The sequence below is a fragment of the Parus major genome, chromosome 1, assembly GCF_001522545.3.
Source record: "Parus major isolate Abel chromosome 1, Parus_major1.1, whole genome shotgun sequence".
In the NCBI taxonomy this organism is placed as follows: domain Eukaryota; kingdom Metazoa; phylum Chordata; class Aves; order Passeriformes; family Paridae; genus Parus; species Parus major.
Window position 1 is genome coordinate 11,465,843 of NC_031768.1, and position 14,670 is coordinate 11,480,512.

General features: G+C 35.0%; 1 protein-coding gene and 1 long non-coding RNA gene across 2 annotated transcripts in view; both read right to left on the minus strand.

Moving 5' to 3' along the window:
* IL1RAPL1 (interleukin 1 receptor accessory protein like 1) overlaps positions 1 to 14,670 on the minus strand; it is a 678,633-nt gene that overhangs the window by 406,679 nt on the left and 257,284 nt on the right. The window lies entirely within an intron of this gene.
* On the minus strand, positions 2,545 to 9,680 carry LOC117243933. The gene is made up of 2 exons (XR_004496051.1): positions 9,617 to 9,680; positions 2,545 to 5,010 (listed from the first exon to the last, which is right to left on the minus strand). It is a non-coding gene; the product is annotated as an uncharacterized LOC117243933 (long non-coding RNA).

Here is a 14,670-nt window from a genome sequence, read left to right on the forward strand (position 1 = left end):
GGGAAGGGAAGGGAAGGGAAGGGAAGGGAAGGGAAGGGAAGGGAAGGGAAGGGAAGGGAAAAGAAAACGATTAAAGGAGTATCACAGTGAAAGGGGGATAAAAAGAAGAGTCAGACATGTTTGCCATGGTGTTATTGAAGTGGTATTTGTATGGGAATGCCTTGACCTGCAGCAGTAGGGTTCAGAGGGCACAACCAAGGACTGGTCACTCCACTGCACACCCAGCAATGCTTTAGTTTGTTTCCTCTGCGTTTTCAGACATGATTCCACACAGGCACAACCTGAATATTCTGGAACTTGTCAATAGACAATCCCAAAAGTAAAAGTTGTAATTTCAGCAAGGCCTGAGTCCCTTAGCAGAAGTTTGTTTTAGCCAGAGCTGGAACAGTCTTTCAAGGCATTACATCCAATAAGTAACACAATCTAAATTTGGGGATTTGGTGGTTATACTTTTCTTTCTGTTTCTGCCACCTAGATTTAAGTATGATAGATCTTATTTTGAAGGAAATAAAAAAAAATTTGTGGCCAGCCATATCCAGATACTCAAAGGAGAAAATAATAATAATCAGAAGAAAAAAGTAAAAAAAGGTAAAAGAACAAAGAATAAAAAAAAAATATAAGATAAAGAGGAAAAAAAACACCAGGCATTAGACTCTAACTAAGTTTCTGGTTTTACTATCACCCATGTTTAAAGAAAATGAATGTGTATGTAACTTCAGAATTTGGAAGCTGCACAGCTCTCCACTGGCATGGCATTTTGAAAGCAATTAATTTGTTCTGGGTTTTACTACGCTATGCCAAAAAAATAGCATTGCTCTTCCATGACCTACTTCATCAGGCTGATGGGAAAGTTTGCTGAACTATGTAGAGAACTTAAAAATATATATTGATTGACAAAACTTATTATTTTGACTGAAAAGAGAAATGGGATTTTTAAAAAGAGAAGGGATATTTACTACAAAGAATAAAGACAGTGGGCTGCTTCTGAATTTCTTTTTAATATCAATTTGTTCTCTTACTCTCCTGAGATAGCTAAAAATAGGAAAAGCAAAACTCATGATTCTTGTTGTTTAAGTTTTGTTTGGTTTTTCAGCTTGCCATACCTTCCAGTAGGTTTTTGAGCAAATAATGTCAAAGCCAAAGTATGGTCTTTTATATACTTCTAATTCTTTAAAGCATTCATGTTAATAAATTATTTTATTTATATTTATATTTATATAACAAATATATAATAAATATATTTATTTATATTTGTTTTTATATTTGTTTATTGTTAATAAATAATAGAAAATATTTAGATGTTGTAAAACAAGATTTTATTGCTGTGATCTCAAACACACCCACACAAAAGATTCCCGTATGTATTTCTAAAGCTCAAAATCTAAAGCTCAAAAATTACATTATATTCCCTTGTTAAGAAAATTGAACAGATATATATCAAGATGAGTGTCCTTTTTAAAAATATTTATTTGTCTGATCCTGATATGATGAGGCTGTGCAAAAGAGCAAACAAGTATTATTAAATATTCATGGTAGCTGATTATTGCGGGGGGTTGTGCTATTAAAGGTTAAGAACAGAAAACTTGTGTCAGGAAATCTTATGCTCTGGAGAGAGCTGTGTCATTCTGTTAAACAGCAGAGAATAATCAGGCTAACATCCCACTTGGTAGTAAGCCACTTACAGATGTCAGCAAGTATATTTATCTTGTTAGGGAAATTGCCTTGAACAACGGTGATCCTGAGATACAGAGAACAATATCCCTGGACTCAGTTGCTCTGAGAAATCCAGGAATCATCTACACACCAGCACACCTAAGAGAAGAGTGACTAAAGGCATATTGGACACTCTTCTGGTGTATTTAGTAGTACAGCTTTATCAGGATAGTGAAGGATAAACAACAGCTGATGGTTTGGGAGATGGAAAGTAAAATGTTCTAAACCACAGACATAGAAATATGTGGTGCCATTCTGTCCTCATCCATTTGCACCCAGAAAACAGTCTCTGTATGTCTATCCTTTGATGATTTGTATCAATAAGTACAAAAGCATGCACTATTTATGCATATATAAAGGTTGTATGGACCAATCTGAAGCAAAATACTCAATACTCTGAATCAAAAGACCTCAAAAAAACAGCACTGAAAATTCAAGTCTGGGTGTAGTTTAATAACATTCTCTGGGTTTTTTTCTGCCCTTAAAAGAACCTCTTAGGGGAAAAAAAAATAAATCTAAAACCAGGCCTATACTAAGTTCTGTTCCATACAATAAAATGTCAGGAAGGAATTGCAATGAGGAAATAAATATTTAACCAAAACAGAAGGTTCTCACTCAGAGAAAAAACAAAGGAAAGAAAAACAATATTTCCTAACCAATGTACTGTATGAGCTGAAGAAAAGTAGAGTTCCTTACAAAGGTGTGTGTGCAAAAAATGATGCATGTGCAATTCTGCAAATTTTTGCAAATTTGCCATTGACAGAATTACTTTGATAGTGAAGAACGAGCATCAGAAAACTACATTGAATCACCTCTTTTTTTTTTTTCCTTTTTTTTTTTCAGATTTGAACAGTTAATCACTACAATGATACCAATATTAATATACAGTCAGGCTGACTTTGTCCCTTGGAAAGATAAGACTGAGAGCTAAGATGTATCTAAACCAGCACAACAATGCATAAACCTAATCCAGGTCTTTATGGCATTTAGGCACAATCATCTCAGAGGACCATGCAGTGGAAAAATAGCTTATCAATGTTTAACAGGCCTCAGTACAATATTTAATATAGGATTAGAGACTAACAGGAATACACATCACAAGATCCTTAGGGTTTCTGGCCACCAGGAGCTAAATTTGTTTGTAATTGGTGCATATGGAACAAAACAGAAACATAAATCATGTTTATTCTCCTTCTGTTTGCTTCTGTTTTCTTTAACCAAAAAGCTAATTTCATCTGGAAATTATTTCATCCTTCACTAATTTTTCACACTTTTCCCCAAAAGGGTTTTCAGGCAAGAGTGGACAGTGGCAGAATAGCTGATCACTTCTTGTTTTAGACAAAAAAAAAGTAGTTCTAAGATTTGTCATTTTTCAAGCTCAGTTTCAAAGTAGCATTTACTGAAGGCTCTCTTTAACAAGGGTATTTCAGTATAGCTGTATAGCAGAATGCAATATATTTTACCTTTGACCACTAAAAATATATTTCAAAAAGGATATAGAACTCTTCAAAACACTAATAAAGCTGAATGAAGCTATTTTCTCTGAGACTGAATTAAAAAAGAAGGTTGCAAAGTATATTTGCAGCATTTTCTAAATGTTCTATGCTATTTTGTCCTTCTCTTAACTGTGCCAAAATTAGTTTTTGTGGGTTTTTTTTTACTTTTTTTGAAATGCAAAGTTATGTGTTTCTTTCATTAACTATAACCTCTCTACATAGAATTTTCTAAATGCCTGGTATTTACACTCACAAAAGGATACAGTCACACAGAAAAGAGTCAAAGATGTAAAAGATTGAAATTACAGCCAAATTATTTTAGATTAAATTATATCTTCAGGGCAGTAGGATAATAAATTAAATTTCTAAACACATGAGAGGGGACTGAAGTTCCAGGAAATTTGCTGAATTCTTCTAATATGAATATCTTTTCTCTTCGGGCTTTGTACACTTCCCACTTTTGGCAGGAGGCAAAAGTGATGCCATTGCTGTAAAGAACATTTTCACAGTGTTTTAAACTTGTTCCTAAGGAAGGAATGTTATAGATCACTTAAATTAATCCACCTAACTTTTTAGCCTAGTTTTGAAAACTTTATCAACCTGTGATCTTTGGGTATAATTAGCTGAAGCTCCAAGCTTTGGATCAATACTTTAAATTGACATGCCTTTGAGATTTGTTAAATCATTGTCTTAAAAGACCATAAAAACTGTGAAGTTCTTGGTGAATAATTTATACAAAGTGACTTCAGGAAGTCACTCTTTAACAAGCCTCATTGATCTTGAGAGCATTGCATGAGGCATGACTTGTCTGAACCGATCTAAAGGATATCTCAGAAGCAGGAATATTTCCTCTTCCCATTCTTCCCTGTTTGAGAAAGAGATGATATTTGCCAGAGTCTATGTTACCTTTAATTTTTGATAGCAGTATTTTCAAATATTCCATTTTGCATATTTTAAAACAGAAATCCAGTGTTAAAGGAAAAGCTAAATGCTTATTCTACTACTGCAACAAATATAAGTGAATAAATGTAGGGAGTACATTATAAGGGCTTATCTTTTTATCTCTTTAAAGTTATTGTGAAGGATTACCATCATCAAACTGCAGTTTACAGATGGAAATAGATATTACACATAAAAATATAAAAGAAGACATTTACAATTAAAATGAATGCTACAATTATTATGTGGCCTTTTCCCCTAAGAACTCAAATAAATTTCCTTTATATAATTTAATATAATCCTTCATGAATAAGTGAATACATGAGTAGAGTGAAGAAGTCCAAGAGAATGTATTTTAGTCATTTGAGATTGAGGGTAAAGGGAAGGAGTCATCCAGAATACTTACTAATGTCTTTTAGATGTAATGCTGTCTCAAAGTTTTGTAATTTTTCTTTTTCCAAATTCACAGTCCAGTCAGAAATGTAAACATAGGCTCCTTTCTTAAACTTTAAAAAAATAGCTTTTTGGAGTAAAATTTGTTTGTGACCTGCCTATGAAGGATGAAAAGTTATTGGTCAAAATGGCTGTCAATTTGATTCAAGTCTGGCACAAATATTTGGGGGTGCAGGAATGAATGTCTTTAGTTCTAACTTTTTAAAAGCATAAATCAAGAATGAGCACAGTGCCTGGAAGGGCATCATCTCACATTCACTGCCATTCAAGAGAATCATTACTTTTGAACTAGTTCTTGACCTGCTGGAAAGAAATGATGAGGGCTCAGACAAGCTGCATGAATTCCTCAGCACTGATATTGCTGGTGGCATGCACAGTTCTTGACTTTCTTCATTACTGCACTTGCATGCTGTGATAGAGATAGAAGGAATAATTAGGAACAACTGCTTTGATTTTTACACTTTTCAAATTTGCAGGACACCTCGTAAAAATATAGAAACATACAAACACAGAAATATAGTATATGCATGCACAAGCACACACATGCAAACAAACACCAAAAAAAATTCATCCATAATATGAAATAATGCCAAAACAAAATTCAATTACTGGTGTACTGAATGTAGGTTATATTTTCAATGTTCCTGCATTTCTTCCATATCAGAAAAAAAAGGCATTTGCTGCACTCCTTCTGAATACCTAAGAACCTCCATTGATCCAGAAATCACAGCCTGATAAACATTGCTGCACACAGTGTCGTGGAAGTAGCTCATTATTTTCTGTGTATGAAGCCATTACACTGCACTATTTATGTACATCCTTTATAACTGCAACAGATCTTTCAGTTGACATTGCTGAATGGTATACCTGAGGTTTCACCCAAAAATAATCCTATCAAACTACCTGGAAACACAATTATATGCAGGCCCTGCAGGCTTTTCTCATTGCACAGACTATGACAAAGATCAATTTTTAGGCAGAAGGAGGGGAACTGAACTAGGGATTAGAGGAAAAGTGGAATTTTGAATACTTTGTCTTCTGAAAATTTCTTTCAAACTTTGCAGAAACAATGCTGAGTGACTGTTACTTAATTTACAGAAAAGAGCAAGACATGTAGGTACAATGTCCTTGGAAATAGAGCTACATTGTTACAGTAGACCCTGCTGGTTTTAACTGATAATTCATTTAATTACAAATTTTTAAAAATTGTAGTTACTCTGAGCAAAGATAGTGAAATTTACAAGCTTGAGCCTTTTCCTCTCCTCTTTTCTTTTGCTCATTTTCTTAGATCAGGAAGATAACAGCCTACAAGTATTTTTAAGAACTTAAATTTACAAAAATTGGTATTACCAATGATACTACAGTGTCTGTACTTCTTTATCTGCACATTTCCTAAGTGCAGAGCCACTGGAGCACTCCAGGGGAGGACTTGTAGATTGATTAATGAAACAGGAACTGTTATCAAATGGAAGAAGGATAATACCATGGCAGGAAGGCTAATGTTTGGCTTGATAAGGCTGCAAAACCAATAAGGAAAGATGGCTTGTGATATTTCCTTCTGGCAGGGAGTGGGAAGGAGGGGGGTTCAGAGAAAGGGAAGAAGAAAGAATAGAAAGTGAAAGCTCCTCTTTAAACTAAAGGACCAGACTGACACAAAAATAAATGTATGCAGGTAGCCAGGAAGACAGAAGTGTGATTTTATAGGGCAGGTGGACAATGAAAGTAAGGTAGATTTCTGCCAATTGCTGAAAGTGTGATATCCCAGAGTTCAAAAGAATTAGACTTGATTACCCTGAATGTCCTCTTTTTCTGAAGAAGCACAGTTATCAGAGTGTCTCTTCTTTTAGATGCCAACAGAAATACAAATATTACTTGGTTAATGGCTAATGATCTTCGAGATCTTTTCCAACCTTAATAATTCTGATCCTGTCATTTTATGATCTATATGCTGATTCAAGTATGTTTGCAGATCTATACTTATCAAGTATTTGTGAGGCATTACAATTGCAATTTCCTAATATGTTTTGCTGCCTTTAGTGGTTGGATCCCATCTGGGCATAAGTCATGAGTACATGAAAACAGCAATACAATGTGCACCTGGATAATACATGCTTATGAAATAACAGCTTCTGTGAAAATAAAAAAAGGTTCATGTGCACATCAGAGGAGGAGGTCTTAAAGCTTGGTACTAAAAGATTTTCTGATGTAGCATTAGCAGTATTTACAAATTTACAAACACTTCCTTTTATGTCTGCCATCCCTTTCCTTTTTATCACCTTATGGTCTAATACATTGTCACCCCTGATGGAGAAATCTTTGTTAATGTTCAATTTCCAAGGGCACAACATGAACAAGAGTAATAAAAAGTCATTCAAGGAGACAGCAGCTGAATTTTAGCCTAGTGCAAGAGCTCTAGCAGGTAGCATAATGAAGTTTAATTACTGAAACATCATTGAACTTCCTGTAGAACTAAGCAAAGTAAATACAAAAGGCTTCTGGAGTGAAAAATAGAGTGACCACTGAGGTCTGAAAAGGAAGACTAACATAAACTATAATAACTTATCTCTTGACAATGATGTGCCTTTTAGATGACCATCTACTGAAAACTTCAGTACTGAAAAGTGAAATTATGTTTATTGAAACAAAGTTCAACACAAAGAGCGTGAACAATATTATTCAGAATTTTCATAGCTTAAGATAAATGTCATGACAGTTTAAAAATCATTAGGCTTTGGTTTCTGAACAGTACTTGTTCATCAATAAAAAAGAGTTTTCTCAAAAAAAGATGAAATGAAAAAGACAACTCAAAAAACTAATGGAAACATTTTGATCTGATAGTCAAGATGGCAGGAAGGCTGTTTCTAATATAATGTCTGAATAAAACTTTTTTCATAAGCAATGAATGTCAGTTCTACAACATCCCACAGATTCTCCCTTGGGTAATTATGGTTGTGCCAATACTGTTCAGCATTATAATTAATGATCCAGATGATGGGATACAGCACTCCCTCAGTAATTTTACAGATGATTCAAAACTTGAAAAAGTGGCTGATGCACCAAGTTGGTGTCCTATTATTCAGGAGGACCTCAAAAGGCTGCAGAAATGGACCAAAAGTTTTGGAGATCAACTACAGCAAAGGCCATGTCCTGGCCATGGGGTGAATAACCCAAGAACCAGTGTATGCCCCTCCTGGGAAGCAGTTTGGCAGGAAATGGCCAGGGTGTGCTGGTGGACACAAAGCTGGACACGAGTCTGCAGTTTGCTTTTGCAGCCAAGAAGGCTAAAGGTAACCTGGGCTGCATTAGGCAGAAGTGTTGATAGGTCAAGGGAACTGATCCTTTTTCTCTACTCTGGCAAGACAAATCTGAAGTGCTGGGTCCAGTAGGGATTCCCAGTGTGAGAGAGACGCGCACATACTGGAGTGAGCCCAACGAAGGGGCTCAAGTACTCAAGCATCTGGCATAAAAGAGGCTGAAAGAACTGTGACTTAGTCTGGAAAAGAGAATGTTCAGAGGGATCAAATTCCCTGATGGGGGTGTAAAGAGGACAAACTTTCTCAGGCAGAGGGCACAAAATGAGACTTAAACATAAGTAAAACCTTTGAGAGGAGGGTCATACCCAGAAAGGTTGTCTAGAGGAGTCTCTACACTGAAAGATATTAAGAATCCAGCTGGACACACTCCTGGCTACCCTGCTCTTGCTGACCTTGCTCTAAGTAGAAGCTTGGACCAGGTGATCTCCAGAGGTGCCTTCCTGCCCCAGCCAGTGTGTGAGTTGGTCATTTTGTGTTAATGAACAAGTGGTACGACTCAAACTTCTTTTCCAGAGAGCTAATTGCATTTCTAGATTGCAATCTTTTCTTCCATGCTTCCCCTTCATTTAACTTGACAGCATGACAGATGTTTTCATACTGCTGATAACAAATTTCTACCTACCTAATGCACACTGCATTGTGCAAGTCCAGATAACCAACTCCAGTAAACAGTGGCAGCTCCACAGCCACTAAACTCTTTTATGTCCTCAGTCATAAAAATGAATTCTGATGACTTATTGTCTAGAGGGACACACAGGAAAACTTTTCAACCATCTTTTCTTTATGCCTGGCAGTGTGTATGCACATTGCAGAGGGAGTGCTCCAGTTGGCTGTTAGGGAGATTTATATGAGCATGACTTGGATGTTTCTCAACAGATTTAGTTGCCAGTGTAATATGAGTGCCCAATGAGCTACTGTCCCTCTAAAGAGTCATTACACAAACAAAGGCATTGGAAGAAGATCCATAGTTTTAGAAAATGATTTTAATACCTAGAAAATTTAAAAAAAAATTAATTCTCATAGATGATGAGTAACGGGTTATATATCTGTGTGTGTGCGTGTGTGTGTGTTTGTGTGCGTGTGTGTGTGTGTGTAAAATGCATCAAAATTATGGCAAAATTCTGGAAGTGAAACTGGGAATCTGAGTACTGCAGAAAGTGGAAGACTTGGGAGACATTTTTAATGTAATACCATTTTCTGGTTTGATTTAACCTTTTTTTTTTTTTCTTTTTTTTTTCCTCTTTATTTTTTCCCATCTGAATACTGTATAGTCAAGAAGCACTTTATTCAAGATTCAGGACTAGGTTGTTTTGTATCCATATAACTGATAGTGGCATGTAGTTTTGAGAGAAGGGCTATTATTTCCAGAGCAATAGAACTCAGCTTGATCTGATTAGAAACTTTGTGCTGTCTTGGACAAGGGAAAGGTAAGTTTCTAATTTTGGACATAGTCCAAGTCTCAGATCAATGTAAATTATCCTGTGCATGCACCTGTTAAAATAAAATCACCTTGTCCAATATTTGGAAACAGCTAAGAAAATGAGGTTTGGATGCCTGTCTTCTGCAACAAGCTCTAAAAATTGAGAAAGGAAAAGGACAACCTCAACTGTGTATGAGGCAAACATAGAGACAAGTTGTGAGAAATCCAGGTTAGTCAGGACAAGATGATTCCAACTAGTAGGAAGCTGTTCATAAGTTTACCTGATTGAAGAACTGCTCACAGCTTGTCAGAACTTCAGAGCTCTGTAACAGAATTGAAATGAATATGTAGCAGCTTTCATTACACAGAAGCAAAAAATAATTGACATCGACCACCTGCTGAGAGAACATCAGCACTAATGAACTTCAATTTGCAGAAGACAAAAAGTGCTCTGTCACAGTGGTGCACAGATACTAATGTACACTAGACTTCAGAAAGTGTCATGAAGAGCTGGAATCCTTGGAAAGGGCACCAAAGGGAAAAAAACATGTTTTGTCATAGTTTAATAGAGCTAGCCACTCTGGTAGCTAGGGCCTGTGGGCCTCCTTATATGCCTAAAAATGTCATGATGGATATCCATATATGCATATTCTATGTATGTTATGGACACACATATGAGTGTGTGTATACATATTTGTTCATATGCCTATATCCATGTGCATATACAAACATATTTGTATATCCACACACAAACTTAGGTAATTGCAGTATATATTCATCCAAGATGGAAAACTGGAAAGCACAGTGATTGATCATGAAGAATCATAAGAGAAGAGCTCATAGTAACTAGAAAATCCTTGAAAAAGAACTTAAATATGTACAGAAATACAAGAAGCCTCAAAACAGATGAGTACAATTATGTGAAGCTTTTCAAAGTCCCCAAGCACATTAAGAGTTCCAGTAACATATATAAAAAGACGAAATTAGCATCAATGTTTGAAAATTTGGTATGCTCTGATAAAAGAAGAATCAGGAGGAGGAGTGCAATCTGCATAGCTTCCCAGAACTATCATGCTAATGCAAAATTAGCAAATCTACAAATCAGTCTGTTGAAGATATTGAGAGAAATGGATCAAGAGCATAAAAGGTCAATTAAGCTGTAAAAATTCAGTAATTTCTTACACTAATGGCAATCAGAGAAAGTATTTCAGTATTTATCTACACAGGCCTATAGCTGAATTTTTTAGAAATCTAGATGATGCTGAAAAATATATGTCAAAGGAGCACTGCCTTCAAAACAAACAAGGATTTGACCTGCTAATGCCAGAAATATCTCACTGGGGATGAAACTGAAGAATTATATTTGCCAGAAGGTCAGAAATTTTAGAAAATAATGGATTACAGTTTGTGTCTTTAACAGCATGCTGTCATGAAAAAAACATTCCTGCACTTCTGACTGTAGACTCTGATGCAATACGTGCTAAGAGCCACCACCATTGAGGTGAGCACTTCTGAAAAAGATTAGGATTGAAGAAGCATGACAAAACTTAATTTTTATTTCCTTACCTACCAGTGTTTTTCTTCTTTATCTGATGTATGTTTCTTACTCAAGATGTGCTGCTTATGCTGCTTTATGCAGTGAAAAACATCAGGGACCACTTTTTTTACAGAAATATCACATTGTTCTCTTCTTAAACACATGCAGGTGAATGCAAAATTTGGTTATATGTCTTCACCTGCAAAGGAGTTTATATAGTATTTTATATTCTGTGCATACTGTTGGTTAAAAAGACTTAAGTCTGATAGTCAGGATACCTTTTGGTGCAAGACAATGAGCATTTATTCGAGTTGAATATGCTTTTTTCTGTGCACTCAGTATAAGAAAACAAAGTCCTGTGATTTATATCTTCAGGGGAATCACAGAAAACTCTGAAAAGCAGCAAACAGAAATAAAGCTTGGATGTTATATAAGAATGTACAATTAAGATAATAATGAACATAGTGAGTGTTTAGGGTTTTATAACAGAAAAAAAAAAAATCACAGAATTATATGAGCACTGATGTATTAAGTGACAGCACGATTAAGAAAAACATACTTTATTTACTGGAGACTAGAACTAACTTTCACAGGGATACCTAAGTCTAAATGGCAATGATGTCTGGAAATGGTATTGTTCCAAATTATCATATTATCTAATATTTTTGATAATTTTAAAAAATTTAAATCAGCCATGTGGCAATTAGAGGAAAATCTATGTAGGGGTAAGTTGATGATTTCTGTGAATTCAGACTGTATTAAAAAAGGGGTCAATAGTCTCAGAAGTTCAGTGCAGAACTGGACTGCTCCAGCCTCCCTTAAATGTCTTCTTTATTATTTTCAACTTTCAAAATTATAAAAAGTTCAAATTTAATCTACAAGGGACATGAAGATACTTTTTAGATTTTACTAAAAAGATACTTTTTAGATTTTACTTTTACATTGTAAAATATACATATGGAAAAATAAATATCTGAATAATTGAATGAAATAGCTTCTTCAGGGTACATGTTATCTGAATTTTTTTCAATTCAAATGAAAGGTAGTCAGTTTGGAAGTTCTGAGTTATATTTATTTCTAGACTAAGAGAAACTGAACTGCTAGACTGAATCAATTTAAAAAAATAAATAAGTAAATAAATAATCCTTAAAAATATAGCCCTAATTTTCTCCTGCTGTTTTGAATGTAGACATGTTGCCAGTTAAGGCTGAGACTGTATTCTGCATAACATTCCCTCTTATTCATTGGTCATACTGGAGATTTTATGAAATTCTGTGGTATCCATGTGAGCCACCTTTTTCTCCTGCAAAATTCTCCGTTTGCCTGCTTGAAATGCTGTTCTACATTGTGTAGGGAAAATAAAAAAGGACATCTTCCCTCAACTCCTGTAATTGGTACACATTCCACGGAAAATAGCATATTCTCTTGATATGGCTTAAATTACAACTAGAGTCTTCTTGAAAAACATGTGCTAGCCAATTGACAAGTCATCCTCCAGTCAGACAAAATTTATATTTCCTGAAGGAATACCTTGATATATGGCTTCTAGACTGTTACGTGAAATGACCTAATGGTTTTAACTCTGTAAGGGAATGAAAACTATAAAACTATTTTAAAAGTCAACAGATAACTCAAGAACACTTCAAACACTCTGCATCTTATTCAAAATACAGTCCATAAAACATGCAAGCTATCAATAGATATTTGATTTTTCTGGTGAATCAATGTCTCTTTTTTTGAAGCAGCTTAACTAAGGGACAGTTGGGGATTTTAACTGAGAAAACTGCTGGATTAGGATGATCATTGGTCTCAGATTTGTAATCAGATGATCATTTAGTGTGACTAGTGGTTTTAGTCTATCACACCACCCCTGTGAGTTAGAAAGATATCATTGTTCCCATTTTCAGTTGTCAAGAAGGTGCCAAATGTTTTACTGAACACAGAGCAGATATTTACACACGATGAAGCAGGAAATCGAACTGTCCCAATTTTTATTTGGTTGTTGAAAGTATTTTGTAGACAAAGAACAGTTATTATTTTCACTTATCAGGACAGCGCTTTTAAATTAAAGAAACAGCAACAAAAATCTGCAAGTCTAGTCTGCAGTTGTCTTCTCCACTCCACAGACACAGAAAAATATTTATAAAAATAATTTAAATTGCTTATCTTATAAAGAAAAGCTTTCTGAAAAATTAAAGAAACTATAACTTTGCCTTCCATGAGAAAAAAAAATAAAAAATCATGAATACTCAAACAATTTGAATCAAGATTATAAAATCCAGTATTTCATAAACTGAATTTCTTACCAGGACATATATTTACAAAGGGATAAGGTATAAAATTACTTACAAGTACAGTCAATTAGCTTTTTTGACATGCATTACTATGTGTTTTCAGACGGAATTATGTACTACTGACAGTAAATTCTGTACTTGTCGTGGCTCATCTGTTATCTCAGAGGATCTGCTGTGCTGGAGCAGACCTGTGATTAGCTCAGCACTCTGTCTCTGCCATGGGCCAGGGCCCCATACATCAGAGAGAGATGCAATGTACTCGTGTGGAAAATGATGGAGGAACCTGCCTCCCAAAAATGCAGCTTTGTGCCCTTGTCAGCTAAAGATTACCTTGTGCCCTGAAGAGAGATGGAAATTACCTAAAGGATGAAGGATTGAAGATTCTTGTTTCAAGCTGTAAAGTCTGATAAATACAAAAAGAAATACTCTCCAAATGGGTTGTTGCAAATATGTCTGCTACAGCACTCTGAAACATACTGTCCTCACAGCACCAGAAAGAAAATACTAGATTACATGGACTGCTTTCTATTTCCTTTACAATAAGGAGAATTTCTTACTGTTCTGCAGGTATTTTACTATAAGATTTTATACCTATAAGGGTAGTCAATGATTAATATTTGTGATAATAATAATTAATGATTAATAATATAGACAAGGATTAATATTTCGTAGACAGCTGTTTTCTAGGAACAGGTATAAGATATACTATGTTCTGTGGTAAAAATGTGTCAGAGTTAAAACATTCATTATTTTTACGTGTCCCAACCTCAAATGAACATTTCTATTAAACGAGCATTGGGAGAAGTGTCAAAAGGTGAAGAAGAAGATTTACATGATAGTACTTGGCAGTACAATGGATAAACCAATACTGAACACATTGTAATTGTGCACACTGAAGAAAACAATCCTGATTTTATCATAGAAACAGTGAAAAGGAGTTACCACTGGTAACTGCTAAATACCAGCTGTTAACTTTACTACTTAGTCAAAGATTTGCAAATATAATGAAGAGTTCAACGGAAATATTATCTAAAGGAGAAAGAGTAAAAAGAGTGAAGAGTTAAAAATAAACCCAAAACATATAAAAATGATAAGGAAAGGAAGACAGTATAAAATACTTATGGTTCTCATATCCCAAAAGGATAATAAGATTTGAAAAGAAGCAAAGAAGGGCAGAAAGAATTCTCAAAGATATACAAACACTTCTGAATGAGATCTGACCTGTAAACCTCAGGCATGCAAAACAAGTCTGTGAAATCATGGATGCCAAGAAGAAGGTGATTAAGGAATGAGTGTTTAGTTCTTGTCATAAAACAAAAATGGAATCAAAGGACAGAAATCATCAGACTAGAATTTCCAAACAGGAAATATGCTCTCAGTTTGCTCATAGTTGAACTCTGTGCATGCAGGTAAATGATTGACTCAGCTTGCATAGGCTCAAAGCATTTCTCCTAATTCATGGGAGAAAAAAGCTTTAAGGAATGAGTCAAGATGGTAATAGCTG